General features: G+C 51.1%; 62 non-coding genes across 62 annotated transcripts; all 62 read right to left on the reverse strand.

Annotated features, from left to right (window-relative positions):
• Positions 1-253: 253 nt before the first annotated feature.
• Positions 254-372, reverse strand: LOC141032069 (5S ribosomal RNA). The gene has a single exon (XR_012194074.1). It is a non-coding gene; the product is annotated as a 5S ribosomal RNA (ribosomal RNA).
• A 302-nt stretch (positions 373-674) lies between these two features.
• On the reverse strand, positions 675-793 carry LOC141032070 (5S ribosomal RNA). Its single transcript, XR_012194075.1, has one exon. It is a non-coding gene; the product is annotated as a 5S ribosomal RNA (ribosomal RNA).
• Positions 794-1,095: 302 nt separating this feature from the next.
• On the reverse strand, positions 1,096-1,214 carry LOC141032071 (5S ribosomal RNA). The gene has a single exon (XR_012194076.1). It is a non-coding gene; the product is annotated as a 5S ribosomal RNA (ribosomal RNA).
• Positions 1,215-1,516: 302 nt separating this feature from the next.
• Positions 1,517-1,635, reverse strand: LOC141032073 (5S ribosomal RNA). The gene has a single exon (XR_012194078.1). It is a non-coding gene; the product is annotated as a 5S ribosomal RNA (ribosomal RNA).
• A 302-nt stretch (positions 1,636-1,937) lies between these two features.
• On the reverse strand, positions 1,938-2,056 carry LOC141032074 (5S ribosomal RNA). Its single transcript, XR_012194079.1, has one exon. It is a non-coding gene; the product is annotated as a 5S ribosomal RNA (ribosomal RNA).
• Positions 2,057-2,358: 302 nt separating this feature from the next.
• On the reverse strand, positions 2,359-2,477 carry LOC141032075 (5S ribosomal RNA). Its single transcript, XR_012194080.1, has one exon. It is a non-coding gene; the product is annotated as a 5S ribosomal RNA (ribosomal RNA).
• A 302-nt stretch (positions 2,478-2,779) lies between these two features.
• LOC141032076 (5S ribosomal RNA) lies at positions 2,780-2,898 on the reverse strand. Its single transcript, XR_012194081.1, has one exon. It is a non-coding gene; the product is annotated as a 5S ribosomal RNA (ribosomal RNA).
• Positions 2,899-3,200: 302 nt separating this feature from the next.
• On the reverse strand, positions 3,201-3,319 carry LOC141032077 (5S ribosomal RNA). The gene has a single exon (XR_012194082.1). It is a non-coding gene; the product is annotated as a 5S ribosomal RNA (ribosomal RNA).
• Positions 3,320-3,621: 302 nt separating this feature from the next.
• Positions 3,622-3,740, reverse strand: LOC141032078 (5S ribosomal RNA). Its single transcript, XR_012194083.1, has one exon. It is a non-coding gene; the product is annotated as a 5S ribosomal RNA (ribosomal RNA).
• Positions 3,741-4,042: 302 nt separating this feature from the next.
• On the reverse strand, positions 4,043-4,161 carry LOC141032079 (5S ribosomal RNA). Its single transcript, XR_012194084.1, has one exon. It is a non-coding gene; the product is annotated as a 5S ribosomal RNA (ribosomal RNA).
• A 302-nt stretch (positions 4,162-4,463) lies between these two features.
• On the reverse strand, positions 4,464-4,582 carry LOC141032080 (5S ribosomal RNA). The gene has a single exon (XR_012194085.1). It is a non-coding gene; the product is annotated as a 5S ribosomal RNA (ribosomal RNA).
• Positions 4,583-4,884: 302 nt separating this feature from the next.
• On the reverse strand, positions 4,885-5,003 carry LOC141032081 (5S ribosomal RNA). Its single transcript, XR_012194086.1, has one exon. It is a non-coding gene; the product is annotated as a 5S ribosomal RNA (ribosomal RNA).
• A 302-nt stretch (positions 5,004-5,305) lies between these two features.
• LOC141032082 (5S ribosomal RNA) lies at positions 5,306-5,424 on the reverse strand. The gene has a single exon (XR_012194087.1). It is a non-coding gene; the product is annotated as a 5S ribosomal RNA (ribosomal RNA).
• A 302-nt stretch (positions 5,425-5,726) lies between these two features.
• LOC141032084 (5S ribosomal RNA) lies at positions 5,727-5,845 on the reverse strand. The gene has a single exon (XR_012194089.1). It is a non-coding gene; the product is annotated as a 5S ribosomal RNA (ribosomal RNA).
• Positions 5,846-6,147: 302 nt separating this feature from the next.
• Positions 6,148-6,266, reverse strand: LOC141032085 (5S ribosomal RNA). Its single transcript, XR_012194090.1, has one exon. It is a non-coding gene; the product is annotated as a 5S ribosomal RNA (ribosomal RNA).
• Positions 6,267-6,569: 303 nt separating this feature from the next.
• Positions 6,570-6,688, reverse strand: LOC141032086 (5S ribosomal RNA). Its single transcript, XR_012194091.1, has one exon. It is a non-coding gene; the product is annotated as a 5S ribosomal RNA (ribosomal RNA).
• Positions 6,689-6,990: 302 nt separating this feature from the next.
• Positions 6,991-7,109, reverse strand: LOC141032087 (5S ribosomal RNA). The gene has a single exon (XR_012194092.1). It is a non-coding gene; the product is annotated as a 5S ribosomal RNA (ribosomal RNA).
• A 302-nt stretch (positions 7,110-7,411) lies between these two features.
• On the reverse strand, positions 7,412-7,530 carry LOC141032089 (5S ribosomal RNA). Its single transcript, XR_012194093.1, has one exon. It is a non-coding gene; the product is annotated as a 5S ribosomal RNA (ribosomal RNA).
• Positions 7,531-7,832: 302 nt separating this feature from the next.
• LOC141032090 (5S ribosomal RNA) lies at positions 7,833-7,951 on the reverse strand. The gene has a single exon (XR_012194094.1). It is a non-coding gene; the product is annotated as a 5S ribosomal RNA (ribosomal RNA).
• Positions 7,952-8,253: 302 nt separating this feature from the next.
• On the reverse strand, positions 8,254-8,372 carry LOC141032091 (5S ribosomal RNA). Its single transcript, XR_012194095.1, has one exon. It is a non-coding gene; the product is annotated as a 5S ribosomal RNA (ribosomal RNA).
• A 302-nt stretch (positions 8,373-8,674) lies between these two features.
• LOC141032092 (5S ribosomal RNA) lies at positions 8,675-8,793 on the reverse strand. Its single transcript, XR_012194096.1, has one exon. It is a non-coding gene; the product is annotated as a 5S ribosomal RNA (ribosomal RNA).
• A 302-nt stretch (positions 8,794-9,095) lies between these two features.
• Positions 9,096-9,214, reverse strand: LOC141032093 (5S ribosomal RNA). Its single transcript, XR_012194097.1, has one exon. It is a non-coding gene; the product is annotated as a 5S ribosomal RNA (ribosomal RNA).
• Positions 9,215-9,516: 302 nt separating this feature from the next.
• Positions 9,517-9,635, reverse strand: LOC141032094 (5S ribosomal RNA). Its single transcript, XR_012194098.1, has one exon. It is a non-coding gene; the product is annotated as a 5S ribosomal RNA (ribosomal RNA).
• Positions 9,636-9,937: 302 nt separating this feature from the next.
• On the reverse strand, positions 9,938-10,056 carry LOC141032096 (5S ribosomal RNA). Its single transcript, XR_012194100.1, has one exon. It is a non-coding gene; the product is annotated as a 5S ribosomal RNA (ribosomal RNA).
• A 302-nt stretch (positions 10,057-10,358) lies between these two features.
• Positions 10,359-10,477, reverse strand: LOC141032097 (5S ribosomal RNA). Its single transcript, XR_012194101.1, has one exon. It is a non-coding gene; the product is annotated as a 5S ribosomal RNA (ribosomal RNA).
• A 302-nt stretch (positions 10,478-10,779) lies between these two features.
• LOC141032098 (5S ribosomal RNA) lies at positions 10,780-10,898 on the reverse strand. Its single transcript, XR_012194102.1, has one exon. It is a non-coding gene; the product is annotated as a 5S ribosomal RNA (ribosomal RNA).
• A 302-nt stretch (positions 10,899-11,200) lies between these two features.
• On the reverse strand, positions 11,201-11,319 carry LOC141032099 (5S ribosomal RNA). The gene has a single exon (XR_012194103.1). It is a non-coding gene; the product is annotated as a 5S ribosomal RNA (ribosomal RNA).
• A 302-nt stretch (positions 11,320-11,621) lies between these two features.
• On the reverse strand, positions 11,622-11,740 carry LOC141032100 (5S ribosomal RNA). The gene has a single exon (XR_012194104.1). It is a non-coding gene; the product is annotated as a 5S ribosomal RNA (ribosomal RNA).
• Positions 11,741-12,042: 302 nt separating this feature from the next.
• Positions 12,043-12,161, reverse strand: LOC141032101 (5S ribosomal RNA). The gene has a single exon (XR_012194105.1). It is a non-coding gene; the product is annotated as a 5S ribosomal RNA (ribosomal RNA).
• A 302-nt stretch (positions 12,162-12,463) lies between these two features.
• Positions 12,464-12,582, reverse strand: LOC141032102 (5S ribosomal RNA). The gene has a single exon (XR_012194106.1). It is a non-coding gene; the product is annotated as a 5S ribosomal RNA (ribosomal RNA).
• A 302-nt stretch (positions 12,583-12,884) lies between these two features.
• On the reverse strand, positions 12,885-13,003 carry LOC141032103 (5S ribosomal RNA). The gene has a single exon (XR_012194107.1). It is a non-coding gene; the product is annotated as a 5S ribosomal RNA (ribosomal RNA).
• Positions 13,004-13,305: 302 nt separating this feature from the next.
• LOC141032104 (5S ribosomal RNA) lies at positions 13,306-13,424 on the reverse strand. Its single transcript, XR_012194108.1, has one exon. It is a non-coding gene; the product is annotated as a 5S ribosomal RNA (ribosomal RNA).
• Positions 13,425-13,726: 302 nt separating this feature from the next.
• On the reverse strand, positions 13,727-13,845 carry LOC141032105 (5S ribosomal RNA). The gene has a single exon (XR_012194109.1). It is a non-coding gene; the product is annotated as a 5S ribosomal RNA (ribosomal RNA).
• Positions 13,846-14,147: 302 nt separating this feature from the next.
• LOC141032107 (5S ribosomal RNA) lies at positions 14,148-14,266 on the reverse strand. Its single transcript, XR_012194111.1, has one exon. It is a non-coding gene; the product is annotated as a 5S ribosomal RNA (ribosomal RNA).
• Positions 14,267-14,568: 302 nt separating this feature from the next.
• LOC141032108 (5S ribosomal RNA) lies at positions 14,569-14,687 on the reverse strand. Its single transcript, XR_012194112.1, has one exon. It is a non-coding gene; the product is annotated as a 5S ribosomal RNA (ribosomal RNA).
• Positions 14,688-14,989: 302 nt separating this feature from the next.
• Positions 14,990-15,108, reverse strand: LOC141032475 (5S ribosomal RNA). Its single transcript, XR_012194472.1, has one exon. It is a non-coding gene; the product is annotated as a 5S ribosomal RNA (ribosomal RNA).
• Positions 15,109-15,410: 302 nt separating this feature from the next.
• On the reverse strand, positions 15,411-15,529 carry LOC141032476 (5S ribosomal RNA). The gene has a single exon (XR_012194473.1). It is a non-coding gene; the product is annotated as a 5S ribosomal RNA (ribosomal RNA).
• A 302-nt stretch (positions 15,530-15,831) lies between these two features.
• LOC141032477 (5S ribosomal RNA) lies at positions 15,832-15,950 on the reverse strand. Its single transcript, XR_012194474.1, has one exon. It is a non-coding gene; the product is annotated as a 5S ribosomal RNA (ribosomal RNA).
• A 302-nt stretch (positions 15,951-16,252) lies between these two features.
• Positions 16,253-16,371, reverse strand: LOC141032478 (5S ribosomal RNA). Its single transcript, XR_012194475.1, has one exon. It is a non-coding gene; the product is annotated as a 5S ribosomal RNA (ribosomal RNA).
• Positions 16,372-16,673: 302 nt separating this feature from the next.
• On the reverse strand, positions 16,674-16,792 carry LOC141032528 (5S ribosomal RNA). The gene has a single exon (XR_012194524.1). It is a non-coding gene; the product is annotated as a 5S ribosomal RNA (ribosomal RNA).
• Positions 16,793-17,094: 302 nt separating this feature from the next.
• On the reverse strand, positions 17,095-17,213 carry LOC141032480 (5S ribosomal RNA). Its single transcript, XR_012194477.1, has one exon. It is a non-coding gene; the product is annotated as a 5S ribosomal RNA (ribosomal RNA).
• A 302-nt stretch (positions 17,214-17,515) lies between these two features.
• Positions 17,516-17,634, reverse strand: LOC141032481 (5S ribosomal RNA). The gene has a single exon (XR_012194478.1). It is a non-coding gene; the product is annotated as a 5S ribosomal RNA (ribosomal RNA).
• A 302-nt stretch (positions 17,635-17,936) lies between these two features.
• On the reverse strand, positions 17,937-18,055 carry LOC141032522 (5S ribosomal RNA). Its single transcript, XR_012194518.1, has one exon. It is a non-coding gene; the product is annotated as a 5S ribosomal RNA (ribosomal RNA).
• Positions 18,056-18,357: 302 nt separating this feature from the next.
• On the reverse strand, positions 18,358-18,476 carry LOC141032482 (5S ribosomal RNA). Its single transcript, XR_012194479.1, has one exon. It is a non-coding gene; the product is annotated as a 5S ribosomal RNA (ribosomal RNA).
• Positions 18,477-18,778: 302 nt separating this feature from the next.
• LOC141032109 (5S ribosomal RNA) lies at positions 18,779-18,897 on the reverse strand. Its single transcript, XR_012194113.1, has one exon. It is a non-coding gene; the product is annotated as a 5S ribosomal RNA (ribosomal RNA).
• Positions 18,898-19,199: 302 nt separating this feature from the next.
• On the reverse strand, positions 19,200-19,318 carry LOC141032110 (5S ribosomal RNA). Its single transcript, XR_012194114.1, has one exon. It is a non-coding gene; the product is annotated as a 5S ribosomal RNA (ribosomal RNA).
• Positions 19,319-19,620: 302 nt separating this feature from the next.
• On the reverse strand, positions 19,621-19,739 carry LOC141032483 (5S ribosomal RNA). Its single transcript, XR_012194480.1, has one exon. It is a non-coding gene; the product is annotated as a 5S ribosomal RNA (ribosomal RNA).
• A 302-nt stretch (positions 19,740-20,041) lies between these two features.
• Positions 20,042-20,160, reverse strand: LOC141032484 (5S ribosomal RNA). Its single transcript, XR_012194481.1, has one exon. It is a non-coding gene; the product is annotated as a 5S ribosomal RNA (ribosomal RNA).
• A 302-nt stretch (positions 20,161-20,462) lies between these two features.
• Positions 20,463-20,581, reverse strand: LOC141032111 (5S ribosomal RNA). Its single transcript, XR_012194115.1, has one exon. It is a non-coding gene; the product is annotated as a 5S ribosomal RNA (ribosomal RNA).
• Positions 20,582-20,883: 302 nt separating this feature from the next.
• LOC141032112 (5S ribosomal RNA) lies at positions 20,884-21,002 on the reverse strand. The gene has a single exon (XR_012194116.1). It is a non-coding gene; the product is annotated as a 5S ribosomal RNA (ribosomal RNA).
• Positions 21,003-21,304: 302 nt separating this feature from the next.
• LOC141032487 (5S ribosomal RNA) lies at positions 21,305-21,423 on the reverse strand. Its single transcript, XR_012194483.1, has one exon. It is a non-coding gene; the product is annotated as a 5S ribosomal RNA (ribosomal RNA).
• Positions 21,424-21,725: 302 nt separating this feature from the next.
• LOC141032113 (5S ribosomal RNA) lies at positions 21,726-21,844 on the reverse strand. The gene has a single exon (XR_012194117.1). It is a non-coding gene; the product is annotated as a 5S ribosomal RNA (ribosomal RNA).
• Positions 21,845-22,146: 302 nt separating this feature from the next.
• Positions 22,147-22,265, reverse strand: LOC141032114 (5S ribosomal RNA). The gene has a single exon (XR_012194118.1). It is a non-coding gene; the product is annotated as a 5S ribosomal RNA (ribosomal RNA).
• A 302-nt stretch (positions 22,266-22,567) lies between these two features.
• LOC141032115 (5S ribosomal RNA) lies at positions 22,568-22,686 on the reverse strand. The gene has a single exon (XR_012194119.1). It is a non-coding gene; the product is annotated as a 5S ribosomal RNA (ribosomal RNA).
• A 302-nt stretch (positions 22,687-22,988) lies between these two features.
• LOC141032530 (5S ribosomal RNA) lies at positions 22,989-23,107 on the reverse strand. The gene has a single exon (XR_012194526.1). It is a non-coding gene; the product is annotated as a 5S ribosomal RNA (ribosomal RNA).
• Positions 23,108-23,409: 302 nt separating this feature from the next.
• Positions 23,410-23,528, reverse strand: LOC141032488 (5S ribosomal RNA). Its single transcript, XR_012194484.1, has one exon. It is a non-coding gene; the product is annotated as a 5S ribosomal RNA (ribosomal RNA).
• Positions 23,529-23,830: 302 nt separating this feature from the next.
• Positions 23,831-23,949, reverse strand: LOC141032509 (5S ribosomal RNA). Its single transcript, XR_012194505.1, has one exon. It is a non-coding gene; the product is annotated as a 5S ribosomal RNA (ribosomal RNA).
• Positions 23,950-24,251: 302 nt separating this feature from the next.
• Positions 24,252-24,370, reverse strand: LOC141032489 (5S ribosomal RNA). The gene has a single exon (XR_012194485.1). It is a non-coding gene; the product is annotated as a 5S ribosomal RNA (ribosomal RNA).
• Positions 24,371-24,672: 302 nt separating this feature from the next.
• LOC141032490 (5S ribosomal RNA) lies at positions 24,673-24,791 on the reverse strand. Its single transcript, XR_012194486.1, has one exon. It is a non-coding gene; the product is annotated as a 5S ribosomal RNA (ribosomal RNA).
• Positions 24,792-25,093: 302 nt separating this feature from the next.
• LOC141032491 (5S ribosomal RNA) lies at positions 25,094-25,212 on the reverse strand. Its single transcript, XR_012194487.1, has one exon. It is a non-coding gene; the product is annotated as a 5S ribosomal RNA (ribosomal RNA).
• Positions 25,213-25,514: 302 nt separating this feature from the next.
• Positions 25,515-25,633, reverse strand: LOC141032493 (5S ribosomal RNA). Its single transcript, XR_012194489.1, has one exon. It is a non-coding gene; the product is annotated as a 5S ribosomal RNA (ribosomal RNA).
• A 302-nt stretch (positions 25,634-25,935) lies between these two features.
• Positions 25,936-26,054, reverse strand: LOC141032494 (5S ribosomal RNA). Its single transcript, XR_012194490.1, has one exon. It is a non-coding gene; the product is annotated as a 5S ribosomal RNA (ribosomal RNA).
• Between the last annotated feature and the right edge of the window lie 23 nt (positions 26,055-26,077).

Below are 26,077 nucleotides of genomic sequence, written 5' to 3' on the forward strand. Positions count from 1 at the left end.
CTACACACACGATTGCACATTCCTTTGGCCGCTCCCGCTCAACTACGGAGACGAGTTTTACCACGGTTCAACCGCACCAGTGCCTATTTACCATGGTTTCGACCCCTTTCAGAACACGCTTGCCGCCGCTAGACGCGTGAATAATGAGCAGCGAGCTAAAACTTACCGTAAACGTGCAAAATAATAAAACGTGCTAAACATACGTCGCGCTCGTGCGTTTTGTTTTGCACGCGGTGCAAAACAAATTAAAAAGGGAATGCAACACGAGGACTTCCCAGGAGGTCACCCATCCTAGTACTACTCTCGCCCAAGCACGCTTAACTTCGGAGTTCTGATGGGATCCGGTGCTTTAGTGCTGGTATGATCGCATCCGACATGTTACCCCCGTCTTCGTCCCTTATGCTTGCCCCTCCCAGCTCCACTACACACACGATTGCACATTCCTTTGGCCGCTCCCGCTCAACTACGGAGACGAGTTTTACCACGGTTCAACCGCACCAGTGCCTATTTACCATGGTTTCGACCCCTTTCAGAACACGCTTGCCGCCGCTAGACGCGTGAATAATGAGCAGCGAGCTAAAACTTACCGTAAACGTGCAAAATAATAAAACGTGCTAAACATACGTCGCGCTCGTGCGTTTTGTTTTGCACGCGGTGCAAAACAAATTAAAAAGGGAATGCAACACGAGGACTTCCCAGGAGGTCACCCATCCTAGTACTACTCTCGCCCAAGCACGCTTAACTTCGGAGTTCTGATGGGATCCGGTGCTTTAGTGCTGGTATGATCGCATCCGACATGTTACCCCCGTCTTCGTCCCTTATGCTTGCCCCTCCCAGCTCCACTACACACACGATTGCACATTCCTTTGGCCGCTCCCGCTCAACTACGGAGACGAGTTTTACCACGGTTCAACCGCACCAGTGCCTATTTACCATGGTTTCGACCCCTTTCAGAACACGCTTGCCGCCGCTAGACGCGTGAATAATGAGCAGCGAGCTAAAACTTACCGTAAACGTGCAAAATAATAAAACGTGCTAAACATACGTCGCGCTCGTGCGTTTTGTTTTGCACGCGGTGCAAAACAAATTAAAAAGGGAATGCAACACGAGGACTTCCCAGGAGGTCACCCATCCTAGTACTACTCTCGCCCAAGCACGCTTAACTTCGGAGTTCTGATGGGATCCGGTGCTTTAGTGCTGGTATGATCGCATCCGACATGTTACCCCCGTCTTCGTCCCTTATGCTTGCCCCTCCCAGCTCCACTACACACACGATTGCACATTCCTTTGGCCGCTCCCGCTCAACTACGGAGACGAGTTTTACCACGGTTCAACCGCACCAGTGCCTATTTACCATGGTTTCGACCCCTTTCAGAACACGCTTGCCGCCGCTAGACGCGTGAATAATGAGCAGCGAGCTAAAACTTACCGTAAACGTGCAAAATAATAAAACGTGCTAAACATACGTCGCGCTCGTGCGTTTTGTTTTGCACGCGGTGCAAAACAAATTAAAAAGGGAATGCAACACGAGGACTTCCCAGGAGGTCACCCATCCTAGTACTACTCTCGCCCAAGCACGCTTAACTTCGGAGTTCTGATGGGATCCGGTGCTTTAGTGCTGGTATGATCGCATCCGACATGTTACCCCCGTCTTCGTCCCTTATGCTTGCCCCTCCCAGCTCCACTACACACACGATTGCACATTCCTTTGGCCGCTCCCGCTCAACTACGGAGACGAGTTTTACCACGGTTCAACCGCACCAGTGCCTATTTACCATGGTTTCGACCCCTTTCAGAACACGCTTGCCGCCGCTAGACGCGTGAATAATGAGCAGCGAGCTAAAACTTACCGTAAACGTGCAAAATAATAAAACGTGCTAAACATACGTCGCGCTCGTGCGTTTTGTTTTGCACGCGGTGCAAAACAAATTAAAAAGGGAATGCAACACGAGGACTTCCCAGGAGGTCACCCATCCTAGTACTACTCTCGCCCAAGCACGCTTAACTTCGGAGTTCTGATGGGATCCGGTGCTTTAGTGCTGGTATGATCGCATCCGACATGTTACCCCCGTCTTCGTCCCTTATGCTTGCCCCTCCCAGCTCCACTACACACACGATTGCACATTCCTTTGGCCGCTCCCGCTCAACTACGGAGACGAGTTTTACCACGGTTCAACCGCACCAGTGCCTATTTACCATGGTTTCGACCCCTTTCAGAACACGCTTGCCGCCGCTAGACGCGTGAATAATGAGCAGCGAGCTAAAACTTACCGTAAACGTGCAAAATAATAAAACGTGCTAAACATACGTCGCGCTCGTGCGTTTTGTTTTGCACGCGGTGCAAAACAAATTAAAAAGGGAATGCAACACGAGGACTTCCCAGGAGGTCACCCATCCTAGTACTACTCTCGCCCAAGCACGCTTAACTTCGGAGTTCTGATGGGATCCGGTGCTTTAGTGCTGGTATGATCGCATCCGACATGTTACCCCCGTCTTCGTCCCTTATGCTTGCCCCTCCCAGCTCCACTACACACACGATTGCACATTCCTTTGGCCGCTCCCGCTCAACTACGGAGACGAGTTTTACCACGGTTCAACCGCACCAGTGCCTATTTACCATGGTTTCGACCCCTTTCAGAACACGCTTGCCGCCGCTAGACGCGTGAATAATGAGCAGCGAGCTAAAACTTACCGTAAACGTGCAAAATAATAAAACGTGCTAAACATACGTCGCGCTCGTGCGTTTTGTTTTGCACGCGGTGCAAAACAAATTAAAAAGGGAATGCAACACGAGGACTTCCCAGGAGGTCACCCATCCTAGTACTACTCTCGCCCAAGCACGCTTAACTTCGGAGTTCTGATGGGATCCGGTGCTTTAGTGCTGGTATGATCGCATCCGACATGTTACCCCCGTCTTCGTCCCTTATGCTTGCCCCTCCCAGCTCCACTACACACACGATTGCACATTCCTTTGGCCGCTCCCGCTCAACTACGGAGACGAGTTTTACCACGGTTCAACCGCACCAGTGCCTATTTACCATGGTTTCGACCCCTTTCAGAACACGCTTGCCGCCGCTAGACGCGTGAATAATGAGCAGCGAGCTAAAACTTACCGTAAACGTGCAAAATAATAAAACGTGCTAAACATACGTCGCGCTCGTGCGTTTTGTTTTGCACGCGGTGCAAAACAAATTAAAAAGGGAATGCAACACGAGGACTTCCCAGGAGGTCACCCATCCTAGTACTACTCTCGCCCAAGCACGCTTAACTTCGGAGTTCTGATGGGATCCGGTGCTTTAGTGCTGGTATGATCGCATCCGACATGTTACCCCCGTCTTCGTCCCTTATGCTTGCCCCTCCCAGCTCCACTACACACACGATTGCACATTCCTTTGGCCGCTCCCGCTCAACTACGGAGACGAGTTTTACCACGGTTCAACCGCACCAGTGCCTATTTACCATGGTTTCGACCCCTTTCAGAACACGCTTGCCGCCGCTAGACGCGTGAATAATGAGCAGCGAGCTAAAACTTACCGTAAACGTGCAAAATAATAAAACGTGCTAAACATACGTCGCGCTCGTGCGTTTTGTTTTGCACGCGGTGCAAAACAAATTAAAAAGGGAATGCAACACGAGGACTTCCCAGGAGGTCACCCATCCTAGTACTACTCTCGCCCAAGCACGCTTAACTTCGGAGTTCTGATGGGATCCGGTGCTTTAGTGCTGGTATGATCGCATCCGACATGTTACCCCCGTCTTCGTCCCTTATGCTTGCCCCTCCCAGCTCCACTACACACACGATTGCACATTCCTTTGGCCGCTCCCGCTCAACTACGGAGACGAGTTTTACCACGGTTCAACCGCACCAGTGCCTATTTACCATGGTTTCGACCCCTTTCAGAACACGCTTGCCGCCGCTAGACGCGTGAATAATGAGCAGCGAGCTAAAACTTACCGTAAACGTGCAAAATAATAAAACGTGCTAAACATACGTCGCGCTCGTGCGTTTTGTTTTGCACGCGGTGCAAAACAAATTAAAAAGGGAATGCAACACGAGGACTTCCCAGGAGGTCACCCATCCTAGTACTACTCTCGCCCAAGCACGCTTAACTTCGGAGTTCTGATGGGATCCGGTGCTTTAGTGCTGGTATGATCGCATCCGACATGTTACCCCCGTCTTCGTCCCTTATGCTTGCCCCTCCCAGCTCCACTACACACACGATTGCACATTCCTTTGGCCGCTCCCGCTCAACTACGGAGACGAGTTTTACCACGGTTCAACCGCACCAGTGCCTATTTACCATGGTTTCGACCCCTTTCAGAACACGCTTGCCGCCGCTAGACGCGTGAATAATGAGCAGCGAGCTAAAACTTACCGTAAACGTGCAAAATAATAAAACGTGCTAAACATACGTCGCGCTCGTGCGTTTTGTTTTGCACGCGGTGCAAAACAAATTAAAAAGGGAATGCAACACGAGGACTTCCCAGGAGGTCACCCATCCTAGTACTACTCTCGCCCAAGCACGCTTAACTTCGGAGTTCTGATGGGATCCGGTGCTTTAGTGCTGGTATGATCGCATCCGACATGTTACCCCCGTCTTCGTCCCTTATGCTTGCCCCTCCCAGCTCCACTACACACACGATTGCACATTCCTTTGGCCGCTCCCGCTCAACTACGGAGACGAGTTTTACCACGGTTCAACCGCACCAGTGCCTATTTACCATGGTTTCGACCCCTTTCAGAACACGCTTGCCGCCGCTAGACGCGTGAATAATGAGCAGCGAGCTAAAACTTACCGTAAACGTGCAAAATAATAAAACGTGCTAAACATACGTCGCGCTCGTGCGTTTTGTTTTGCACGCGGTGCAAAACAAATTAAAAAGGGAATGCAACACGAGGACTTCCCAGGAGGTCACCCATCCTAGTACTACTCTCGCCCAAGCACGCTTAACTTCGGAGTTCTGATGGGATCCGGTGCTTTAGTGCTGGTATGATCGCATCCGACATGTTACCCCCGTCTTCGTCCCTTATGCTTGCCCCTCCCAGCTCCACTACACACACGATTGCACATTCCTTTGGCCGCTCCCGCTCAACTACGGAGACGAGTTTTACCACGGTTCAACCGCACCAGTGCCTATTTACCATGGTTTCGACCCCTTTCAGAACACGCTTGCCGCCGCTAGACGCGTGAATAATGAGCAGCGAGCTAAAACTTACCGTAAACGTGCAAAATAATAAAACGTGCTAAACATACGTCGCGCTCGTGCGTTTTGTTTTGCACGCGGTGCAAAACAAATTAAAAAGGGAATGCAACACGAGGACTTCCCAGGAGGTCACCCATCCTAGTACTACTCTCGCCCAAGCACGCTTAACTTCGGAGTTCTGATGGGATCCGGTGCTTTAGTGCTGGTATGATCGCATCCGACATGTTACCCCCGTCTTCGTCCCTTATGCTTGCCCCTCCCAGCTCCACTACACACACGATTGCACATTCCTTTGGCCGCTCCCGCTCAACTACGGAGACGAGTTTTACCACGGTTCAACCGCACCAGTGCCTATTTACCATGGTTTCGACCCCTTTCAGAACACGCTTGCCGCCGCTAGACGCGTGAATAATGAGCAGCGAGCTAAAACTTACCGTAAACGTGCAAAATAATAAAACGTGCTAAACATACGTCGCGCTCGTGCGTTTTGTTTTGCACGCGGTGCAAAACAAATTAAAAAGGGAATGCAACACGAGGACTTCCCAGGAGGTCACCCATCCTAGTACTACTCTCGCCCAAGCACGCTTAACTTCGGAGTTCTGATGGGATCCGGTGCTTTAGTGCTGGTATGATCGCATCCGACATGTTACCCCCGTCTTCGTCCCTTATGCTTGCCCCTCCCAGCTCCACTACACACACGATTGCACATTCCTTTGGCCGCTCCCGCTCAACTACGGAGACGAGTTTTACCACGGTTCAACCGCACCAGTGCCTATTTACCATGGTTTCGACCCCTTTCAGAACACGCTTGCCGCCGCTAGACGCGTGAATAATGAGCAGCGAGCTAAAACTTACCGTAAACGTGCAAAATAATAAAACGTGCTAAACATACGTCGCGCTCGTGCGTTTTGTTTTGCACGCGGTGCAAAACAAATTAAAAAGGGAATGCAACACGAGGACTTCCCAGGAGGTCACCCATCCTAGTACTACTCTCGCCCAAGCACGCTTAACTTCGGAGTTCTGATGGGATCCGGTGCTTTAGTGCTGGTATGATCGCATCCGACATGTTACCCCCGTCTTCGTCCCTTATGCTTGCCCCTCCCAGCTCCACTACACACACGATTGCACATTCCTTTGGCCGCTCCCGCTCAACTACGGAGACGAGTTTTACCACGGTTCAACCGCACCAGTGCCTATTTACCATGGTTTCGACCCCTTTCAGAACACGCTTGCCGCCGCTAGAGCGCGTGAATAATGAGCAGCGAGCTAAAACTTACCGTAAACGTGCAAAATAATAAAACGTGCTAAACATACGTCGCGCTCGTGCGTTTTGTTTTGCACGCGGTGCAAAACAAATTAAAAAGGGAATGCAACACGAGGACTTCCCAGGAGGTCACCCATCCTAGTACTACTCTCGCCCAAGCACGCTTAACTTCGGAGTTCTGATGGGATCCGGTGCTTTAGTGCTGGTATGATCGCATCCGACATGTTACCCCCGTCTTCGTCCCTTATGCTTGCCCCTCCCAGCTCCACTACACACACGATTGCACATTCCTTTGGCCGCTCCCGCTCAACTACGGAGACGAGTTTTACCACGGTTCAACCGCACCAGTGCCTATTTACCATGGTTTCGACCCCTTTCAGAACACGCTTGCCGCCGCTAGACGCGTGAATAATGAGCAGCGAGCTAAAACTTACCGTAAACGTGCAAAATAATAAAACGTGCTAAACATACGTCGCGCTCGTGCGTTTTGTTTTGCACGCGGTGCAAAACAAATTAAAAAGGGAATGCAACACGAGGACTTCCCAGGAGGTCACCCATCCTAGTACTACTCTCGCCCAAGCACGCTTAACTTCGGAGTTCTGATGGGATCCGGTGCTTTAGTGCTGGTATGATCGCATCCGACATGTTACCCCCGTCTTCGTCCCTTATGCTTGCCCCTCCCAGCTCCACTACACACACGATTGCACATTCCTTTGGCCGCTCCCGCTCAACTACGGAGACGAGTTTTACCACGGTTCAACCGCACCAGTGCCTATTTACCATGGTTTCGACCCCTTTCAGAACACGCTTGCCGCCGCTAGACGCGTGAATAATGAGCAGCGAGCTAAAACTTACCGTAAACGTGCAAAATAATAAAACGTGCTAAACATACGTCGCGCTCGTGCGTTTTGTTTTGCACGCGGTGCAAAACAAATTAAAAAGGGAATGCAACACGAGGACTTCCCAGGAGGTCACCCATCCTAGTACTACTCTCGCCCAAGCACGCTTAACTTCGGAGTTCTGATGGGATCCGGTGCTTTAGTGCTGGTATGATCGCATCCGACATGTTACCCCCGTCTTCGTCCCTTATGCTTGCCCCTCCCAGCTCCACTACACACACGATTGCACATTCCTTTGGCCGCTCCCGCTCAACTACGGAGACGAGTTTTACCACGGTTCAACCGCACCAGTGCCTATTTACCATGGTTTCGACCCCTTTCAGAACACGCTTGCCGCCGCTAGACGCGTGAATAATGAGCAGCGAGCTAAAACTTACCGTAAACGTGCAAAATAATAAAACGTGCTAAACATACGTCGCGCTCGTGCGTTTTGTTTTGCACGCGGTGCAAAACAAATTAAAAAGGGAATGCAACACGAGGACTTCCCAGGAGGTCACCCATCCTAGTACTACTCTCGCCCAAGCACGCTTAACTTCGGAGTTCTGATGGGATCCGGTGCTTTAGTGCTGGTATGATCGCATCCGACATGTTACCCCCGTCTTCGTCCCTTATGCTTGCCCCTCCCAGCTCCACTACACACACGATTGCACATTCCTTTGGCCGCTCCCGCTCAACTACGGAGACGAGTTTTACCACGGTTCAACCGCACCAGTGCCTATTTACCATGGTTTCGACCCCTTTCAGAACACGCTTGCCGCCGCTAGACGCGTGAATAATGAGCAGCGAGCTAAAACTTACCGTAAACGTGCAAAATAATAAAACGTGCTAAACATACGTCGCGCTCGTGCGTTTTGTTTTGCACGCGGTGCAAAACAAATTAAAAAGGGAATGCAACACGAGGACTTCCCAGGAGGTCACCCATCCTAGTACTACTCTCGCCCAAGCACGCTTAACTTCGGAGTTCTGATGGGATCCGGTGCTTTAGTGCTGGTATGATCGCATCCGACATGTTACCCCCGTCTTCGTCCCTTATGCTTGCCCCTCCCAGCTCCACTACACACACGATTGCACATTCCTTTGGCCGCTCCCGCTCAACTACGGAGACGAGTTTTACCACGGTTCAACCGCACCAGTGCCTATTTACCATGGTTTCGACCCCTTTCAGAACACGCTTGCCGCCGCTAGACGCGTGAATAATGAGCAGCGAGCTAAAACTTACCGTAAACGTGCAAAATAATAAAACGTGCTAAACATACGTCGCGCTCGTGCGTTTTGTTTTGCACGCGGTGCAAAACAAATTAAAAAGGGAATGCAACACGAGGACTTCCCAGGAGGTCACCCATCCTAGTACTACTCTCGCCCAAGCACGCTTAACTTCGGAGTTCTGATGGGATCCGGTGCTTTAGTGCTGGTATGATCGCATCCGACATGTTACCCCCGTCTTCGTCCCTTATGCTTGCCCCTCCCAGCTCCACTACACACACGATTGCACATTCCTTTGGCCGCTCCCGCTCAACTACGGAGACGAGTTTTACCACGGTTCAACCGCACCAGTGCCTATTTACCATGGTTTCGACCCCTTTCAGAACACGCTTGCCGCCGCTAGACGCGTGAATAATGAGCAGCGAGCTAAAACTTACCGTAAACGTGCAAAATAATAAAACGTGCTAAACATACGTCGCGCTCGTGCGTTTTGTTTTGCACGCGGTGCAAAACAAATTAAAAAGGGAATGCAACACGAGGACTTCCCAGGAGGTCACCCATCCTAGTACTACTCTCGCCCAAGCACGCTTAACTTCGGAGTTCTGATGGGATCCGGTGCTTTAGTGCTGGTATGATCGCATCCGACATGTTACCCCCGTCTTCGTCCCTTATGCTTGCCCCTCCCAGCTCCACTACACACACGATTGCACATTCCTTTGGCCGCTCCCGCTCAACTACGGAGACGAGTTTTACCACGGTTCAACCGCACCAGTGCCTATTTACCATGGTTTCGACCCCTTTCAGAACACGCTTGCCGCCGCTAGACGCGTGAATAATGAGCAGCGAGCTAAAACTTACCGTAAACGTGCAAAATAATAAAACGTGCTAAACATACGTCGCGCTCGTGCGTTTTGTTTTGCACGCGGTGCAAAACAAATTAAAAAGGGAATGCAACACGAGGACTTCCCAGGAGGTCACCCATCCTAGTACTACTCTCGCCCAAGCACGCTTAACTTCGGAGTTCTGATGGGATCCGGTGCTTTAGTGCTGGTATGATCGCATCCGACATGTTACCCCCGTCTTCGTCCCTTATGCTTGCCCCTCCCAGCTCCACTACACACACGATTGCACATTCCTTTGGCCGCTCCCGCTCAACTACGGAGACGAGTTTTACCACGGTTCAACCGCACCAGTGCCTATTTACCATGGTTTCGACCCCTTTCAGAACACGCTTGCCGCCGCTAGACGCGTGAATAATGAGCAGCGAGCTAAAACTTACCGTAAACGTGCAAAATAATAAAACGTGCTAAACATACGTCGCGCTCGTGCGTTTTGTTTTGCACGCGGTGCAAAACAAATTAAAAAGGGAATGCAACACGAGGACTTCCCAGGAGGTCACCCATCCTAGTACTACTCTCGCCCAAGCACGCTTAACTTCGGAGTTCTGATGGGATCCGGTGCTTTAGTGCTGGTATGATCGCATCCGACATGTTACCCCCGTCTTCGTCCCTTATGCTTGCCCCTCCCAGCTCCACTACACACACGATTGCACATTCCTTTGGCCGCTCCCGCTCAACTACGGAGACGAGTTTTACCACGGTTCAACCGCACCAGTGCCTATTTACCATGGTTTCGACCCCTTTCAGAACACGCTTGCCGCCGCTAGACGCGTGAATAATGAGCAGCGAGCTAAAACTTACCGTAAACGTGCAAAATAATAAAACGTGCTAAACATACGTCGCGCTCGTGCGTTTTGTTTTGCACGCGGTGCAAAACAAATTAAAAAGGGAATGCAACACGAGGACTTCCCAGGAGGTCACCCATCCTAGTACTACTCTCGCCCAAGCACGCTTAACTTCGGAGTTCTGATGGGATCCGGTGCTTTAGTGCTGGTATGATCGCATCCGACATGTTACCCCCGTCTTCGTCCCTTATGCTTGCCCCTCCCAGCTCCACTACACACACGATTGCACATTCCTTTGGCCGCTCCCGCTCAACTACGGAGACGAGTTTTACCACGGTTCAACCGCACCAGTGCCTATTTACCATGGTTTCGACCCCTTTCAGAACACGCTTGCCGCCGCTAGACGCGTGAATAATGAGCAGCGAGCTAAAACTTACCGTAAACGTGCAAAATAATAAAACGTGCTAAACATACGTCGCGCTCGTGCGTTTTGTTTTGCACGCGGTGCAAAACAAATTAAAAAGGGAATGCAACACGAGGACTTCCCAGGAGGTCACCCATCCTAGTACTACTCTCGCCCAAGCACGCTTAACTTCGGAGTTCTGATGGGATCCGGTGCTTTAGTGCTGGTATGATCGCATCCGACATGTTACCCCCGTCTTCGTCCCTTATGCTTGCCCCTCCCAGCTCCACTACACACACGATTGCACATTCCTTTGGCCGCTCCCGCTCAACTACGGAGACGAGTTTTACCACGGTTCAACCGCACCAGTGCCTATTTACCATGGTTTCGACCCCTTTCAGAACACGCTTGCCGCCGCTAGACGCGTGAATAATGAGCAGCGAGCTAAAACTTACCGTAAACGTGCAAAATAATAAAACGTGCTAAACATACGTCGCGCTCGTGCGTTTTGTTTTGCACGCGGTGCAAAACAAATTAAAAAGGGAATGCAACACGAGGACTTCCCAGGAGGTCACCCATCCTAGTACTACTCTCGCCCAAGCACGCTTAACTTCGGAGTTCTGATGGGATCCGGTGCTTTAGTGCTGGTATGATCGCATCCGACATGTTACCCCCGTCTTCGTCCCTTATGCTTGCCCCTCCCAGCTCCACTACACACACGATTGCACATTCCTTTGGCCGCTCCCGCTCAACTACGGAGACGAGTTTTACCACGGTTCAACCGCACCAGTGCCTATTTACCATGGTTTCGACCCCTTTCAGAACACGCTTGCCGCCGCTAGACGCGTGAATAATGAGCAGCGAGCTAAAACTTACCGTAAACGTGCAAAATAATAAAACGTGCTAAACATACGTCGCGCTCGTGCGTTTTGTTTTGCACGCGGTGCAAAACAAATTAAAAAGGGAATGCAACACGAGGACTTCCCAGGAGGTCACCCATCCTAGTACTACTCTCGCCCAAGCACGCTTAACTTCGGAGTTCTGATGGGATCCGGTGCTTTAGTGCTGGTATGATCGCATCCGACATGTTACCCCCGTCTTCGTCCCTTATGCTTGCCCCTCCCAGCTCCACTACACACACGATTGCACATTCCTTTGGCCGCTCCCGCTCAACTACGGAGACGAGTTTTACCACGGTTCAACCGCACCAGTGCCTATTTACCATGGTTTCGACCCCTTTCAGAACACGCTTGCCGCCGCTAGACGCGTGAATAATGAGCAGCGAGCTAAAACTTACCGTAAACGTGCAAAATAATAAAACGTGCTAAACATACGTCGCGCTCGTGCGTTTTGTTTTGCACGCGGTGCAAAACAAATTAAAAAGGGAATGCAACACGAGGACTTCCCAGGAGGTCACCCATCCTAGTACTACTCTCGCCCAAGCACGCTTAACTTCGGAGTTCTGATGGGATCCGGTGCTTTAGTGCTGGTATGATCGCATCCGACATGTTACCCCCGTCTTCGTCCCTTATGCTTGCCCCTCCCAGCTCCACTACACACACGATTGCACATTCCTTTGGCCGCTCCCGCTCAACTACGGAGACGAGTTTTACCACGGTTCAACCGCACCAGTGCCTATTTACCATGGTTTCGACCCCTTTCAGAACACGCTTGCCGCCGCTAGACGCGTGAATAATGAGCAGCGAGCTAAAACTTACCGTAAACGTGCAAAATAATAAAACGTGCTAAACATACGTCGCGCTCGTGCGTTTTGTTTTGCACGCGGTGCAAAACAAATTAAAAAGGGAATGCAACACGAGGACTTCCCAGGAGGTCACCCATCCTAGTACTACTCTCGCCCAAGCACGCTTAACTTCGGAGTTCTGATGGGATCCGGTGCTTTAGTGCTGGTATGATCGCATCCGACATGTTACCCCCGTCTTCGTCCCTTATGCTTGCCCCTCCCAGCTCCACTACACACACGATTGCACATTCCTTTGGCCGCTCCCGCTCAACTACGGAGACGAGTTTTACCACGGTTCAACCGCACCAGTGCCTATTTACCATGGTTTCGACCCCTTTCAGAACACGCTTGCCGCCGCTAGACGCGTGAATAATGAGCAGCGAGCTAAAACTTACCGTAAACGTGCAAAATAATAAAACGTGCTAAACATACGTCGCGCTCGTGCGTTTTGTTTTGCACGCGGTGCAAAACAAATTAAAAAGGGAATGCAACACGAGGACTTCCCAGGAGGTCACCCATCCTAGTACTACTCTCGCCCAAGCACGCTTAACTTCGGAGTTCTGATGGGATCCGGTGCTTTAGTGCTGGTATGATCGCATCCGACATGTTACCCCCGTCTTCGTCCCTTATGCTTGCCCCTCCCAGCTCCACTACACACACGATTGCACATTCCTTTGGCCGCTCCCGCTCAACTACGGAGACGAGTTTTACCACGGTTCAACCGCACCAGTGCCTATTTACCATGGTTTCGACCCCTTTCAGAACACGCTTGCCGCCGCTAGACGCGTGAATAATGAGCAGCGAGCTAAAACTTACCGTAAACGTGCAAAATAATAAAACGTGCTAAACATACGTCGCGCTCGTGCGTTTTGTTTTGCACGCGGTGCAAAACAAATTAAAAAGGGAATGCAACACGAGGACTTCCCAGGAGGTCACCCATCCTAGTACTACTCTCGCCCAAGCACGCTTAACTTCGGAGTTCTGATGGGATCCGGTGCTTTAGTGCTGGTATGATCGCATCCGACATGTTACCCCCGTCTTCGTCCCTTATGCTTGCCCCTCCCAGCTCCACTACACACACGATTGCACATTCCTTTGGCCGCTCCCGCTCAACTACGGAGACGAGTTTTACCACGGTTCAACCGCACCAGTGCCTATTTACCATGGTTTCGACCCCTTTCAGAACACGCTTGCCGCCGCTAGACGCGTGAATAATGAGCAGCGAGCTAAAACTTACCGTAAACGTGCAAAATAATAAAACGTGCTAAACATACGTCGCGCTCGTGCGTTTTGTTTTGCACGCGGTGCAAAACAAATTAAAAAGGGAATGCAACACGAGGACTTCCCAGGAGGTCACCCATCCTAGTACTACTCTCGCCCAAGCACGCTTAACTTCGGAGTTCTGATGGGATCCGGTGCTTTAGTGCTGGTATGATCGCATCCGACATGTTACCCCCGTCTTCGTCCCTTATGCTTGCCCCTCCCAGCTCCACTACACACACGATTGCACATTCCTTTGGCCGCTCCCGCTCAACTACGGAGACGAGTTTTACCACGGTTCAACCGCACCAGTGCCTATTTACCATGGTTTCGACCCCTTTCAGAACACGCTTGCCGCCGCTAGACGCGTGAATAATGAGCAGCGAGCTAAAACTTACCGTAAACGTGCAAAATAATAAAACGTGCTAAACATACGTCGCGCTCGTGCGTTTTGTTTTGCACGCGGTGCAAAACAAATTAAAAAGGGAATGCAACACGAGGACTTCCCAGGAGGTCACCCATCCTAGTACTACTCTCGCCCAAGCACGCTTAACTTCGGAGTTCTGATGGGATCCGGTGCTTTAGTGCTGGTATGATCGCATCCGACATGTTACCCCCGTCTTCGTCCCTTATGCTTGCCCCTCCCAGCTCCACTACACACACGATTGCACATTCCTTTGGCCGCTCCCGCTCAACTACGGAGACGAGTTTTACCACGGTTCAACCGCACCAGTGCCTATTTACCATGGTTTCGACCCCTTTCAGAACACGCTTGCCGCCGCTAGACGCGTGAATAATGAGCAGCGAGCTAAAACTTACCGTAAACGTGCAAAATAATAAAACGTGCTAAACATACGTCACGCTCGTGCGTTTTGTTTTGCACGCGGTGCAAAACAAATTAAAAAGGGAATGCAACACGAGGACTTCCCAGGAGGTCACCCATCCTAGTACTACTCTCGCCCAAGCACGCTTAACTTCGGAGTTCTGATGGGATCCGGTGCTTTAGTGCTGGTATGATCGCATCCGACATGTTACCCCCGTCTTCGTCCCTTATGCTTGCCCCTCCCAGCTCCACTACACACACGATTGCACATTCCTTTGGCCGCTCCCGCTCAACTACGGAGACGAGTTTTACCATGGTTCAACCGCACCAGTGCCTATTTACCATGGTTTCGACCCCTTTCAGAACACGCTTGCCGCCGCTAGACGCGTGAATAATGAGCAGCGAGCTAAAACTTACCGTAAACGTGCAAAATAATAAAACGTGCTAAACATACGTCGCGCTCGTGCGATTTGTTTTGCACGCGGTGCAAAACAAATTAAAAAGGGAATGCAACACGAGGACTTCCCAGGAGGTCACCCATCCTAGTACTACTCTCGCCCAAGCACGCTTAACTTCGGAGTTCTGATGGGATCCGGTGCTTTAGTGCTGGTATGACCGCATCCGACATGTTACCCCCGTCTTCGTCCCTTATGCTTGCCCCTCCCAGCTCCACTACACACACGATTGCACATTCCTTTGGCCGCTCCCGCTCAACTACGGAGACGAGTTTTACCACGGTTCAACCGCACCAGTGCCTATTTACCATGGTTTCGACCCCTTTCAGAACACGCTTGCCGCCGCTAGACGCGTGAATAATGAGCAGCGAGCTAAAACTTACCGTAAACGTGCAAAATAATAAAACGTGCTAAACATACGTCGCGCTCGTGCGTTTTGTTTTGCACGCGGTGCAAAACAAATTAAAAAGGGAATGCAACACGAGGACTTCCCAGGAGGTCACCCATCCTAGTACTACTCTCGCCCAAGCACGCTTAACTTCGGAGTTCTGATGGGATCCGGTGCTTTAGTGCTGGTATGACCGCATCCGACATGTTACCCCCGTCTTCGTCCCTTATGCTTGCCCCTCCCAGCTCCACTACACACACGATTGCACATTCCTTTGGCCGCTCCCGCTCAACTACGGAGACGAGTTTTACCACGGTTCAACCGCACCAGTGCCTATTTACCATGGTTTCGACCCCTTTCAGAACACGCTTGCCGCCGCTAGACGCGTGAATAATGAGCAGCGAGCTAAAACTTACCGTAAACGTGCAAAATAATAAAACGTGCTAAACATACGTCGCGCTCGTGCGATTTGTTTTGCACGCGGTGCAAAACAAATTAAAAAGGGAATGCAACACGAGGACTTCCCAGGAGGTCACCCATCCTAGTACTACTCTCGCCCAAGCACGCTTAACTTCGGAGTTCTGATGGGATCCGGTGCTTTAGTGCTGGTATGACCGCATCCGACATGTTACCCCCGTCTTCGTCCCTTATGCTTGCCCCTCCCAGCTCCACTACACACACGATTGCACATTCCTTTGGCCGCTCCCGCTCAACTACGGAGACGAGTTTTACCACGGTTCAACCGCACCAGTGCCTATTTACCATGGTTTCGACCCCTTTCAGAACACGCTTGCCGCCGCTAGACGCGTGAATAATGAGCAGCGAGCTAAAACTTACCGTAAACGTGCAAAATAATAAAACGTGCTAAACATACGTCGCGCTCGTGCGTTTTGTTTTGCACGCGGTGCAAAACAAATTAAAAAGGGAATGCAACACGAGGACTTCCCAGGAGGTCACCCATCCTAGTACTACTCTCGCCCAAGCACGCTTAACTTCGGAGTTCTGATGGGATCCGGTGCTTTAGTGCTGGTATGACCGCATCCGACATGTTACCCCCGTCTTCGTCCCTTATGCTTGCCCCTCCCAGCTCCACTACACACACGATTGCACATTCCTTTGGCCGCTCCCGCTCAACTACGGAGACGAGTTTTACCACGGTTCAACCGCACCAGTGCCTATTTACCATGGTTTCGACCCCTTTCAGAACACGCTTGCCGCCGCTAGACGCGTGAATAATGAGCAGCGAGCTAAAACTTACCGTAAACGTGCAAAATAATAAAACGTGCTAAACATACGTCGCGCTCGTGCGTTTTGTTTTGCACGCGGTGCAAAACAAATTAAAAAGGGAATGCAACACGAGGACTTCCCAGGAGGTCACCCATCCTAGTACTACTCTCGCCCAAGCACGCTTAACTTCGGAGTTCTGATGGGATCCAGTGCTTTAGTGCTGGTATGACCGCATCCCACATGTTACCCCCGTCTTCGTCCCTTATGCTTGCCCCTCCCAGCTCCACTACACACACGATTGCACATTCCTTTGGCCGCTCCCGCTCAACTACGGAGACGAGTTTTACCACGGTTCAACCGCACCAGTGCCTATTTACCATGGTTTCGACCCCTTTCAGAACACGCTTGCCGCCGCTAGACGCGTGAATAATGAGCAGCGAGCTAAAACTTACCGTAAACGTGCAAAATAATAAAACGTGCTAAACATACGTCGCGCTCGTGCGTTTTGTTTTGCACGCGGTGCAAAACAAATTAAAAAGGGAATGCAACACGAGGACTTCCCAGGAGGTCACCCATCCTAGTACTACTCTCGCCCAAGCACGCTTAACTTCGGAGTTCTGATGGGATCCGGTGCTTTAGTGCTGGTATGACCGCATCCGACATGTTACCCCCGTCTTCGTCCCTTATGCTTGCCCCTCCCAGCTCCACTACACACACGATTGCACATTCCTTTGGCCGCTCCCGCTCAACTACGGAGACGAGTTTTACCACGGTTCAACCGCACCAGTGCCTATTTACCATGGTTTCGACCCCTTTCAGAACACGCTTGCCGCCGCTAGACGCGTGAATAATGAGCAGCGAGCTAAAACTTACCGTAAACGTGCAAAATAATAAAACGTGCTAAACATACGTCGCGCTCGTGCGTTTTGTTTTGCACGCGGTGCAAAACAAATTAAAAAGGGAATGCAACACGAGGACTTCCCAGGAGGTCACCCATCCTAGTACTACTCTCGCCCAAGCACGCTTAACTTCGGAGTTCTGATGGGATCCGGTGCTTTAGTGCTGGTATGACCGCATCCGACATGTTACCCCCGTCTTCGTCCCTTATGCTTGCCCCTCCCAGCTCCACTACACACACGATTGCACATTCCTTTGGCCGCTCCCGCTCAACTACGGAGACGAGTTTTACCACGGTTCAACCGCACCAGTGCCTATTTACCATGGTTTCGACCCCTTTCAGAACACGCTTGCCGCCGCTAGACGCGTGAATAATGAGCAGCGAGCTAAAACTTACCGTAAACGTGCAAAATAATAAAACGTGCTAAACATACGTCGCGCTCGTGCGTTTTGTTTTGCACGCGGTGCAAAACAAATTAAAAAGGGAATGCAACACGAGGACTTCCCAGGAGGTCACCCAACCTAGTACTACTCTCGCCCAAGCACGCTTAACTTCGGAGTTCTGATGGGATCCGGTGCTTTAGTGCTGGTATGACCGCATCCGACATGTTACCCCCGTCTTCGTCCCTTACGCTTGCCCCTCCCAGCTCCACTACACACACGATTGCACATTCCTTTGGCCGCTCCCGCTCAACTACGGAGACGAGTTTTACCACGGTTCAACCGCACCAGTGCCTATTTACCATGGTTTCGACCCCTTTCAGAACACGCTTGCCGCCGCTAGACGCGTGAATAATGAGCAGCGAGCTAAAACTTACCGTAAACGTGCAAAATAATAAAACGTGCTAAACATACGTCGCGCTCGTGCGTTTTGTTTTGCACGCGGTGCAAAACAAATTAAAAAGGGAATGCAACACGAGGACTTCCCAGGAGGTCACCCATCCTAGTACTACTCTCGCCCAAGCACGCTTAACTTCGGAGTTCTGATGGGATCCGGTGCTTTAGTGCTGGTATGACCGCATCCGACATGTTACCCCCGTCTTCGTCCCTTACGCTTGCCCCTCCCAGCTCCACTACACACACGATTGCACATTCCTTTGGCCGCTCCCGCTCAACTACGGAGACGAGTTTTACCACGGTTCAACCGCACCAGTGCCTATTTACCATGGTTTCGACCCCTTTCAGAACACGCTTGCCGCCGCTAGACGCGTGAATAATGAGCAGCGAGCTAAAACTTACCGTAAACGTGCAAAATAATAAAACGTGCTAAACATACGTCGCGCTCGTGCGTTTTGTTTTGCACGCGGTGCAAAACAAATTAAAAAGGGAATGCAACACGAGGACTTCCCAGGAGGTCACCCATCCTAGTACTACTCTCGCCCAAGCACGCTTAACTTCGGAGTTCTGATGGGATCCGGTGCTTTAGTGCTGGTATGATCGCATCCGACATGTTACCCCCGTCTTCGTCCCTTATGCTTGCCCCTCCCAGCTCCACTACACACACGATTGCACATTCCTTTGGCCGCTCCCGCTCAACTACGGAGACGAGTTTTACCACGGTTCAACCGCACCAGTGCCTATTTACCATGGTTTCGACCCCTTTCAGAACACGCTTGCCGCCGCTAGACGCGTGAATAATGAGCAGCGAGCTAAAACTTACCGTAAACGTGCAAAATAATAAAACGTGCTAAACATACGTCGCGCTCGTGCGTTTTGTTTTGCACGCGGTGCAAAACAAATTAAAAAGGGAATGCAACACGAGGACTTCCCAGGAGGTCACCCATCCTAGTACTACTCTCGCCCAAGCACGCTTAACTTCGGAGTTCTGATGGGATCCGGTGCTTTAGTGCTGGTATGATCGCATCCGACATGTTACCCCCGTCTTCGTCCCTTATGCTTGCCCCTCCCAGCTCCACTACACACACGATTGCACATTCCTTTGGCCGCTCCCGCTCAACTACGGAGACGAGTTTTACCACGGTTCAACCGCACCAGTGCCTATTTATCATGGTTTCGACCCCTTTCAGAACACGCTTGCCGCCGCTAGACGCGTGAATAATGAGCAGCGAGCTAAAACTTACCGTAAACGTGCAAAATAATAAAACGTGCTAAACATACGTCGCGCTCGTGCGTTTTGTTTTGCACGCGGTGCAAAACAAATTAAAAAGGGAATGCAACACGAGGACTTCCCAGGAGGTCACCCATCCTAGTACTACTCTCGCCCAAGCACGCTTAACTTCGGAGTTCTGATGGGATCCGGTGCTTTAGTGCTGGTATGACCGCATCCGACATGTTACCCCCGTCTTCGTCCCTTACGCTTGCCCCTCCCAGCTCCACTACACACACGATTGCACATTCCTTTGGCCGCTCCCGCTCAACTACGGAGACGAGTTTTACCACGGTTCAACCGCACCAGTGCCTATTTACCATGGTTTCGACCCCTTTCAGAACACGCTTGCCGCCGCTAGACGCGTGAATAATGAGCAGCGAGCTAAAACTTACCGTAAACGTGCAAAATAATAAAACGTGCTAAACATACGTCGCGCTCGTGCGTTTTGTTTTGCACGCGGTGCAAAACAAATTAAAAAGGGAATGCAACACGAGGACTTCCCAGGAGGTCACCCATCCTAGTACTACTCTCGCCCAAGCACGCTTAACTTCGGAGTTCTGATGGGATCCGGTGCTTTAGTGCTGGTATGACCGCATCCGACATGTTACCCCCGTCTTCGTCCCTTACGCTTGCCCCTCCCAGCTCCACTACACACACGATTGCACATTCCTTTGGCCGCTCCCGCTCAACTACGGAGACGAGTTTTACCACGGTTCAACCGCACCAGTGCCTATTTACCATGGTTTCGACCCCTTTCAGAACACGCTTGCCGCCGCTAGACGCGTGAATAATGAGCAGCGAGCTAAAACTTACCGTAAACGTGCAAAATAATAAAACGTGCTAAACATACGTCGCGCTCGTGCGTTTTGTTTTGCACGCGGTGCAAAACAAATTAAAAAGGGAATGCAACACGAGGACTTCCCAGGAGGTCACCCATCCTAGTACTACTCTCGCCCAAGCACGCTTAACTTCGGAGTTCTGATGGGATCCGGTGCTTTAGTGCTGGTATGATCGCATCCGACATGTTACCCCCGTCTTCGTCCCTTATGCTTGCCCCTCCCAGCTCCACTACACACACGATTGCACATTCCTTTGGCCGCTCCCGCTCAACTACGGAGACGAGTTTTACCACGGTTCAACCGCACCAGTGCCTATTTACCATGGTTTCGACCCCTTTCAGAACACGCTTGCCGCCGCTAGACGCGTGAATAATGAGCAGCGAGCTAAAACTTACCGTAAACGTGCAAAATAATAAAACGTGCTAAACATACGTCGCGCTCGTGCGTTTTGTTTTGCACGCGGTGCAAAACAAATTAAAAAGGGAATGCAACACGAGGACTTCCCAGGAGGTCACCCATCCTAGTACTACTCTCGCCCAAGCACGCTTAACTTCGGAGTTCTGATGGGATCCGGTGCTTTAGTGCTGGTATGATCGCATCCGACATGTTACCCCCGTCTTCGTCCCTTATGCTTGCCCCTCCCAGCTCCACTACACACACGATTGCACATTCCTTTGGCCGCTCCCGCTCAACTACGGAGACGAGTTTTACCACGGTTCAACCGCACCAGTGCCTATTTATCATGGTTTCGACCCCTTTCAGAACACGCTTGCCGCCGCTAGACGCGTGAATAATGAGCAGCGAGCTAAAACTTACCGTAAACGTGCAAAATAATAAAACGTGCTAAACATACGTCGCGCTCGTGCGTTTTGTTTTGCACGCGGTGCAAAACAAATTAAAAAGGGAATGCAACACGAGGACTTCCCAGGAGGTCACCCATCCTAGTACTACTCTCGCCCAAGCACGCTTAACTTCGGAGTTCTGATGGGATCCGGTGCTTTAGTGCTGGTATGACCGCATCCGACATGTTACCCCCGTCTTCGTCCCTTACGCTTGCCCCTCCCAGCTCCACTACACACACGATTGCACATTCCTTTGGCCGCTCCCGCTCAACTACGGAGACGAGTTTTACCACGGTTCAACCGCACCAGTGCCTATTTACCATGGTTTCGACCCCTTTCAGAACACGCTTGCCGCCGCTAGACGCGTGAATAATGAGCAGCGAGCTAAAACTTACCGTAAACGTGCAAAATAATAAAACGTGCTAAACATACGTCGCGCTCGTGCGTTTTGTTTTGCACGCGGTGCAAAACAAATTAAAAAGGGAATGCAACACGAGGACTTCCCAGGAGGTCACCCATCCTAGTACTACTCTCGCCCAAGCACGCTTAACTTCGGAGTTCTGATGGGATCCGGTGCTTTAGTGCTGGTATGATCGCATCCGACATGTTACCCCCGTCTTCGTCCCTTATGCTTGCCCCTCCCAGCTCCACTACACACACGATTGCACATTCCTTTGGCCGCTCCCGCTCAACTACGGAGACGAGTTTTACCACGGTTCAACCGCACCAGTGCCTATTTACCATGGTTTCGACCCCTTTCAGAACATGCTTGCCGCCGCTAGACGCGTGAATAATGAGCAGCGAGCTAAAACTTACCGTAAACGTGCAAAATAATAAAACGTGCTAAACATACGTCGCGCTCGTGCGTTTTGTTTTGCACGCGGTGCAAAACAAATTAAAAAGGGAATGCAACACGAGGACTTCCCAGGAGGTCACCCATCCTAGTACTACTCTCGCCCAAGCACGCTTAACTTCGGAGTTCTGATGGGATCCGGTGCTTTAGTGCTGGTATGATCGCATCCGACATGTTACCCCCGTCTTCGTCCCTTATGCTTGCCCCTCCCAGCTCCACTACACACACGATTGCACATTCCTTTGGCCGCTCCCGCTCAACTACGGAGACGAGTTTTACCACGGTTCAACCGCACCAGTGCCTATTTACCATGGTTTCGACCCCTTTCAGAACACGCTTGCCGCCGCTAGACGCGTGAATAATGAGCAGCGAGCTAAAACTTACCGTAAACGTGCAAAATAATAAAACGTGCTAAACATACGTCGCGCTCGTGCGTTTTGTTTTGCACGCGGTGCAAAACAAATTAAAAAGGGAATGCAACACGAGGACTTCCCAGGAGGTCACCCATCCTAGTACTACTCTCGCCCAAGCACGCTTAACTTCGGAGTTCTGATGGGATCCGGTGCTTTAGTGCTGGTATGATCGCATCCGACATGTTACCCCCGTCTTCGTCCCTTATGCTTGCCCCTCCCAGCTCCACTACACACACGATTGCACATTCCTTTGGCCGCTCCCGCTCAACTACGGAGACGAGTTTTACCACGGTTCAACCGCACCAGTGCCTATTTATCATGGTTTCGACCCCTTTCAGAACACGCTTGCCGCCGCTAGACGCGTGAATAATGAGCAGCGAGCTAAAACTTACCGTAAACGTGCAAAATAATAAAACGTGCTAAACATACGTCGCGCTCGTGCGTTTTGTTTTGCACGCGGTGCAAAACAAATTAAAAAGGGAATGCAACACGAGGACTTCCCAGGAGGTCACCCATCCTAGTACTACTCTCGCCCAAGCACGCTTAACTTCGGAGTTCTGATGGGATCCGGTGCTTTAGTGCTGGTATGACCGCATCAGACATGTTACCCCCGTCTTCGTCCCTTACGCTTGCCCCTCCCAGCTCCACTACACACACGATTGCACATTCCTTTGGCCGCTCCCGCTCAACTACGGAGACGAGTTTTACCACGGTTCAACCGCACCAGTGCCTATTTACCATGGTTTCGACCCCTTTCAGAACACGCTTGCCGCCGCTAGACGCGTGAATAATGAGCAGCGAGCTAAAACTTACCGTAAACGTGCAAAATAATAAAACGTGCTAAACATACGTCGCGCTCGTGCGTTTTGTTTTGCACGCGGTGCAAAACAAATTAAAAAGGGAATGCAACACGAGGACTTCCCAGGAGGTCACCCATCCTAGTACTACTCTCGCCCAAGCACGCTTAACTTCGGAGTTCTGATGGGATCCGGTGCTTTAGTGCTGGTATGACCGCATCCGACATGTTACCCCCGTCTTCGTCCCTTACGCTTGCCCCTCCCAGCTCCACTACACACACGATTGCACATTCCTTTGGCCGCTCCCGCTCAACTACGGAGACGAGTTTTACCACGGTTCAACCGCACCAGTGCCTATTTACCATGGTTTCGACCCCTTTCAGAACACGCTTGCCGCCGCTAGACGCGTGAATAATGAGCAGCGAGCTAAAACTTACCGTAAACGTGCAAAATAATAAAACGTGCTAAACATACGTCGCGCTCGTGCGTTTTGTTTTGCACGCGGTGCAAAACAAATTAAAAAGGGAATGCAACACGAGGACTTCCCAGGAGGTCACCCATCCTAGTACTACTCTCGCCCAAGCACGCTTAACTTCGGAGTTCTGATGGGATCCGGTGCTTTAGTGCTAGTATGATCGCATCCGACATGTTACCCCCGTCTTCGTCCCTTATGCTTGCCCCTCCCAGCTCCACTACACACACGATTGCACATTCCTTTGGCCGCTCCCGCTCAACTACGGAGACGAGTTTTACCACGGTTCAACCGCACCAGTGCCTATTTACCATGGTTTCGACCCCTTTCAGAACACGCTTGCCGCCGCTAGACGCGTGAATAATGAGCAGCGAGCTAAAACTTACCGTAAACGTGCAAAATAATAAAACGTGCTAAACATACGTCGCGCTCGTGCGTTTTGTTTTGCACGCGGTGCAAAACAAATTAAAAAGGGAATGCAACACGAGGACTTCCCAGGAGGTCACCCATCCTAGTACTACTCTCGCCCAAGCACGCTTAACTTCGGAGTTCTGATGGGATCCGGTGCTTTAGTGCTGGTATGACCGCATCCGACATGTTACCCCCGTCTTCGTCCCTTATGCTTGCCCCTCCCAGCTCCACTACACACACGATTGCACATTCCTTTGGCCGCTCCCGCTCAACTACGGAGACGAGTTTTACCACGGTTCAACCGCACCAGTGCCTATTTACCATGGTTTCGACCCCTTTCAGAACACGCTTGCCGCCGCTAGACGCGTGAATAATGAGCAGCGAGCTAAAACTTACCGTAAACGTGCAAAATAATAAAACGTGCTAAACATACGTCGCGCTCGTGCGTTTTGTTTTGCACGCGGTGCAAAACAAATTAAAAAGGGAATGCAACACGAGGACTTCCCAGGAGGTCACCCATCCTAGTACTACTCTCGCCCAAGCACGCTTAACTTCGGAGTTCTGATGGGATCCGGTGCTTTAGTGCTGGTATGACCGCATCCGACATGTTACCCCCGTCTTCGTCCCTTATGCTTGCCCCTCCCAGCTCCACTACACACACGATTGCACATTCCTTTGGCCGCTCCCGCTCAACTACGGAGACGAGTTTTACCACGGTTCAACCGCACCAGTGCCTATTTACCATGGTTTCGACCCCTTTCAGAACACGCTTGCCGCCGCTAGACGCGTGAATAATGAGCAGCGAGCTAAAACTTACCGTAAACGTGCAAAATAATAAAACGTGCTAAACATACGTCGCGCTCGTGCGTTTTGTTTTGCACGCGGTGCAAAACAAATTAAAAAGGGAATGCAACACGAGGACTTCCCAGGAGGTCACCCATCCTAGTACTACTCTCGCCCAAGCACGCTTAACTTCGGAGTTCTGATGGGATCCGGTGCTTTAGTGCTGGTATGACCGCATCCGACATGTTACCCCCGTCTTCGTCCCTTATGCTTGCCCCTCCCAGCTCCACTACACACACGATTGCACATTCCTTTGGCCGCTCCCGCTCAACTACGGAGACGAGTTTTACCACGGTTCAACCGCACCAGTGCCTATTTACCATGGTTTCGACCCCTTTCAGAACACGCTTGCCGCCGCTAGACGCGTGAATAATGAGCAGCGAGCTAAAACTTACCGTAAACGTGCAAAATAATAAAACGTGCTAAACATACGTCGCGCTCGTGCGTTTTGTTTTGCACGCGGTGCAAAACAAATTAAAAAGGGAATGCAACACGAGGACTTCCCAGGAGGTCACCCATCCTAGTACTACTCTCGCCCAAGCACGCTTAACTTCGGAGTTCTGATGGGATCCGGTGCTTTAGTGCTGGTATGACCGCATCCGACATGTTACCCCCGTCTTCGTCCCTTATGCTTGCCCCTCCCAGCTCCACTACACACACGATTGCACATTCCTTTGGCCGCTCCCGCTCAACTACGGAGACGAGTTTTACCACGGTTCAACCGCACCAGTGCCTATTTACCATGGTTTCGACCCCTTTCAGAACACGCTTGCCGCCGCTAGACGCGTGAATAATGAGCAGCGAGCTAAAACTTACCGTAAACGTGCAAAATAATAAAACGTGCTAAACATACGTCGCGCTCGTGCGTTTTGTTTTGCACGCGGTGCAAAACAAATTAAAAAGGGAATGCAACACGAGGACTTCCCAGGAGGTCACCCATCCTAGTACTACTCTCGCCCAAGCACGCTTAACTTCGGAGTTCTGATGGGATCCGGTGCTTTAGTGCTGGTATGACCGCATCCGACATGTTACCCCCGTCTTCGTC

The sequence above is a fragment of the Aegilops tauschii genome, unplaced genomic scaffold (genome assembly GCF_002575655.3).
Source record: "Aegilops tauschii subsp. strangulata cultivar AL8/78 unplaced genomic scaffold, Aet v6.0 ptg000574l_obj, whole genome shotgun sequence".
Classification (NCBI taxonomy): domain Eukaryota; kingdom Viridiplantae; phylum Streptophyta; class Magnoliopsida; order Poales; family Poaceae; genus Aegilops; species Aegilops tauschii.